Raw genomic sequence first — 5,460 nt, forward strand, 5'->3', positions numbered from 1 at the left:
TGTAATCCCAGCACTTTGGGAGGCCAAGGCGGGTGGATCATGAGGTCAGGAGTTCGAGACCAGCCTGGCCAATATGGTGAAACTCCGTCTCTACTAAAAATACAAAAATTAGCCAGGCGTGGTGGCACGTGCCTGTAGTCCCAGCTACTCGGGAAGCTGAGGCAGAAGAATAGCTTGAACTCAGGAGACGGAGGTTGCAATGAATTGAGATCACACCACTGCACTCCAGCCTGGGCAACAGAGCGAGACTCCATCTCTAAATAAATAGATAAATGTAAAACTTTATTTTAAAAGTGTTACCTTGGCCAGGCGTCATGGCTCACGCTTGTAATCCTAGCACTTTGGGAGGCCAAGGTGGGCAGATTATCTGAGGTCAGGGGTTCGAGACCAGACTGGCCAAGTTGGTGATCTCTACTAAAAATACAAAAATTAGCTGGGTGTGGCATGCGCCTGTAGTCCCAGCTACTCGGGAGGCTGAGGCGGGAGAATCGCTTGAACTCGGGAGGTGGGAGGTGGAGGTTGCAGTGAGCCAAGGCTGCGCTACTGTACCCTAGCCTGGCGATAGAGTGAGACTCCGTCTCAAAAAAAAAAAAAATCAAAAATTAGCCTGGCGTGGTTGTGCGTGCCTGTAATCCCAGCCAGCTACTCAGGAGGTTGAGGCAGGAGAATCACTTGAATCCAAGAGGCAGAGGTTACAGTGAGCCGATATCATGTCACTGCACTCCAGCCTGGGCGACACAGTGAAACTCCATCTCAAAATAAAAGTGTTATCTTAATGATGTCTGTTAAACAGTATCATTAAATATGCCAAAGGAGAAGCCATGTTGTCAAAGTGCCTACTTAACCCACTGAAATATCTCAAATTCTCCCTTTGCTGATTTTCTATAACTCTATTTTTTAAAGGTTTTTTTCCTCCCTTTTTTTTTTTTGAGATACAGTCTCACTCTTTTCCCCAGGCTGGAGTGCAGTGGCACAATCTCGGCTCATTGCAACCTCCACCTCCCAGGTTTAAACGATTCTCCTGCCTGAGCCTCCTGAGTAGCAGGGATTACAAGCATCCGCCACCACGCCCTGCTAATTTTTGTATTTTTAGTAGAGACGGGGTTTCACCATGTTGGCCAGGCTGGTCTCAAACTCCTGACCTCAAGTGATCCACCCGCCTTAGCCTCCCAAAGTGCCAGGATTACAGATGTGAGCCACCGCGCCCAGTCTCAATTCACATTTAACTCCCTTCTCCTGGCCTTTTTTTCCTTTTTTTAAACAAGAGAAAGTAGACGGATACATGTTGGTAAATGCTGTCCATGTTCACATAGAGACACAGTGAACTCTCTGAGCCCAATACACAGAGAAAGGAGGAAAAAAGCAAGAATTCTATGCATAACTTCACAGGGGCCTAGCACCCCCCAGCTTCCAGCAGAGCGAAGGAATTAGGTTTTTCTTTTCTCCCACAGAGCCTGGTGGTGTTGATTCCATACAGTTTTTGTTCAGACAGGAAGGGATAAAAATGAATTTGGGATGGAAAGGGATAGAGACTCTTTTCCCACTCTGTTCTGCTCAAGGTGCATCCCCCCAAAATAACACCTATGGTATAAAGAAAAGAAACCTCAGGAACGGTGTGACTGGGCACAAGAGGGAAAAAACAAAAAGACTGCAACTTGCTCCCAGGAAATGGGGAACATTTTTTAAAAGGAAGGTTGGAATCCATCAGTGTTCTATTAGCCATCTCCTCTTTCATCCTCCTCTAATTTGTCAGTATCTTCCAACCCTTCATCATCATCTTCTTCTTCTTTTTCTTTATCATCCATATCAGGAACCAAGTAGAGCTGTAATGGGTTTGGCCACATATCATCTTTGATGACTTCTCCTAACTCTCCAGCACCTGCATCAGAATGATCAGTGAACCAGGTAAAAAAAGCTCTCCGATTCCTCACTCGGGCTGTATTCTGTGTCTGACTTGAATGCTTTGTCAAATCCCTTCCAGATTTCCATTTGATTGCAGTGGATTTTGAAGATGGATCACCACTCTCATTCAGGTGAAATTCTTTGGAGAACTTTATTTTCATAGTAAGAATTTTCATTAAAATAAACATCTATTCTATAACCTGATAAATATTTTCAAATTCTGTCAATTCAACTCTGGTCAAATAATGCAGTGCCTCTTTATCCTCCTCCCCAAGCAGTGTAAACACTTGTGGATGGTTGACGAATATTGTTACCCCAAAATTTGGGATTTTGGCAATCAACTCTGATCTCTTTGGAAAAAATGGTTGGCGGAGTTTGCTATATTTCTTCTTCTAGTTTCAAAATCTCCTCACTGGCTTGTTCATTAAGTCTATTTCATTTTGTACTTCATCAATAAGTTCAATTGCTTCCTGCTGGTTTTGTTCTGTCTTCTTCTTTAAGCCCAGAGAGATGGATGTCTTCTCTGGTCTCAGAGCACGAGGCAGCCTTGGTTTCTTCTTTTGAGGCAGTAGTGGAGACTGGCATTTCAGGGCCGTGCTGCTAGAAGAGTCCAACAACCAGACCACGAGTCTCATTGCTCAACAGAATGAAGCTCGGAAAACCACCCACAGATTTTTTTAAAGTGGCATGGATAGAATGAAAGTGAAAGGAGTCCTTCCAGAACCCTTAATAAAATCAAGCCTATTTCCAAGAAGATAAACTCTAAAAGGTAGGGACTTCATCTGCCTATTCACGACAGTACCCTCAGCTCCTAACAGGCCCCAAATATTTGTTTAAGGTTGAGTGTTGACTCCTCCAGGGTTGACCATGGAGAGAGATCCCTGGTGCACAGTAGACAGTGCGGAAGTAAGGGTAAAAGGTGAATCGTGGGCAAAAAAGTCTTGGTGAAAGTTTGGGTTTTAGAGGGTTTCCGTTGTCATTGTTACAAATTTGGTTTTGAATTTGGTTAAAATGTTTTTTATGCATCTGAGATAATCATATGGTTTTTCTCCTTTATTGTATTAACATGGTGAATTACATTAATTGATTTTCAAATGTTAAACCCATCTTGCATTCCTAGAATAAACTCACTTTGGAAGGCTGTATTATCCTTTTTACATATTGCTGAGTTCAATTTGCTAATATTTTGTTAACAATTAACTCACCAGGGCCTAAGATTTTAAATTTCAAATCCAGTTTATTTAATTGATATAGGACTATTCAGATATTTTATTTCTTCTTGAGTCAGTGTGGTCATTTGTGTCCTTCCAAGAATTTATTAATTTCATTTATGTTGTTGAATTTATATTGATAAAAAGTTGTTCATAATGTTCTATTATCTTTTTAATGTCTGTGGAAACAATAACGAAGTGCCCTCTTTTACTTGGACAAAAAACTAAATTTTGGGATAAGACTCAAAACTTGGGGCTGCCAGGCACGGCGGCTGACACCTATAATCTCAGTACCTTGGGAGGCTGAGGCAGGAGAATTTCTTGAGTCCAGGAGTTTGAGACCATCCTGGGCAACACAGTGAGACCCAATCTCTTTAAAAAGTAAAAAGTTAGCCAGGCATGGTGTTGCAATCCTGTCATCCCAGCTACTCAGGAAGCTGAAGTGGGAAGATCATTTGGGCCCAGGAGTTCCAGGCTGCAGTGAGCCCTGATCCTGCCACTACACTCCAGCCTGGGTGACAAAGCAAGACTCTGTCTCTAAAAATAAACACATTAAATATAAACTACAGGGCCAAGCGCGGTGGCTCACGCCTGTAATTCCAGCACCTTGGGAGGCCGAGGCGGGCAGATCACAAGGTCAGGAGATCGAGACCATCCTGGCTAACACGGGGAAACCCTGTCTCTGCTAAAAATACAAAAATTAGCTGGGCATGGTGGCAAGGGCCTGTAGTCCCAGCTACTTGGGAGGCTGAGGCAGCTGAATGGCGTGAACCCAGGAGGCGGAGCTTGCAGTGAGCCAAGATCTCGCCACTGCACACCAGCCTGGAGATGGTCCAAGTGCAGTGGTGTTTACAACTAATTTATCACAACCAGTCACAGATTTATTTATTCCTTCTCTACTCCCTACTGCTTCACTTGACTAGCCAAACAACAACAACAACAAAAAACCGTGGAATTCTGGGCAAATTAGTTCCACACATAGCAATTGGCTGCTACGCCTGTTAATTCTCCTGAGCTGCTTTTTCCCTCCATTGCCAGCCTCAGAGGATCAGTTTTTTATTTAAGGTTGTTAAGAAGAAAGGGGCCAGGCCTGGCGCTGTGGCTCAGGCCTGTAATCCCAGCACTTTGGGAGGCCGAGGCGGGGGGATCACGAGGTGAGGAGATGAAGACCGTCCTGGCTAACACGGTGAAACCCCGTCTCTACTAAAAATACAAAAAATTAGCCGAGCGTTGTGGTGGGCACCCGTAATCCCAGCTACTCAGGGGGCTGAAGCAGAAGAATTGCTTGAACCCAGGAGGCAAAGTTTGCAGTGAGCCAAGATCGTGCCACTGCACTCCAGCCTGGGCGACAGAGCTAGACTCCATCTCCAATCCAGAAAAAAAAGAAGAAGAAGAAGGGGCCGGGCGCAGTGGCTCGTGCCTGTAATCCCAGCACTTTGGGAGGCCAAGGTGGGTGGATCATTTGAGGTCAGGAGTTCGAGACCAGCCTGACTAACATGATGAAACCCCGTCTCCACTAAAAATACAAAAATTAGCTAGGCATGGTGGCATGCACCTATAATCCCAGCTACTTGGGAGGCTGAGGCACAAGAATTGCTTAAGCCCAGGAGGCAGGGGTTGCAGGAAGCCAAGATCATGGCACTTCACTCCAGCCTGGGCAACAGAGTGAGACTCTGTCTGAAAAAAGCAAAACAAAATAAAACAAAAAAGAAGAAAGGGGCCAGGTGCAATGGCACACACTGTAACCTCAGCAGTTTGGGAGGCTGAGGTGGGCAGATCGCTTGAGCCCAGGAATTTGAGACCAGCCTGGGCAGTATGGCAAAACCCCTTCTCTACAAAAAAAAAAAAAAAAAAAATTAGCCAGGTGTGGTGGTGGGCATCTGTGTTCCCAGCTACATGGGAGGCTGAGGCATGAGGATTGCTTGAACCCGGAGGCCAAGGCTGCAGTAAGCCATGTTCGTACCACTGTACCCCAACCTGGGTGACATAGTGAGACGCTATCTCAGAAAAAAAGAACAAGAAGAATGAGAGAGGTAGACTCCAGAAATGACAAATGGCAAGCTCAATGTTGATCTTAGGTGAAATTCTAGAATGGAATTTGTGGGCAATACAAAAAAAGTTGGTGGTTCTGAGAGCTGTCACATATTCACTAAGAGCAATTTTGCTGAACTTTATTTCCTTCTAGTCAAAGTATCTGTCTCCCTTGCACAGTCGGATTGTTTACACTAGTAGTTACCGAAGGCCAATTTCGTACCCAGCATTGTGCTAAGAGTGTAGATAGATACAATAGGGGTGAACCAAAAGGACATGCCCCCTGCCCTTACCATGTAGTGAGGGACAGTCATTA

The 5,460-nt window shown here is 44.8% G+C and overlaps 1 pseudogene; it reads right to left on the reverse strand.

Moving 5' to 3' along the window:
- Window positions 1-1,715: 1,715 nt before the first annotated feature.
- LOC129008749 (protein SET-like) lies at window positions 1,716-2,537 on the reverse strand (annotated as a pseudogene).
- Between the last annotated feature and the right edge of the window lie 2,923 nt (window positions 2,538-5,460).

The sequence above is a fragment of the Pongo pygmaeus genome, chromosome 9, assembly GCF_028885625.2.
Source record: "Pongo pygmaeus isolate AG05252 chromosome 9, NHGRI_mPonPyg2-v2.0_pri, whole genome shotgun sequence".
In the NCBI taxonomy this organism is placed as follows: Eukaryota; Metazoa; Chordata; class Mammalia; order Primates; family Hominidae; genus Pongo; species Pongo pygmaeus.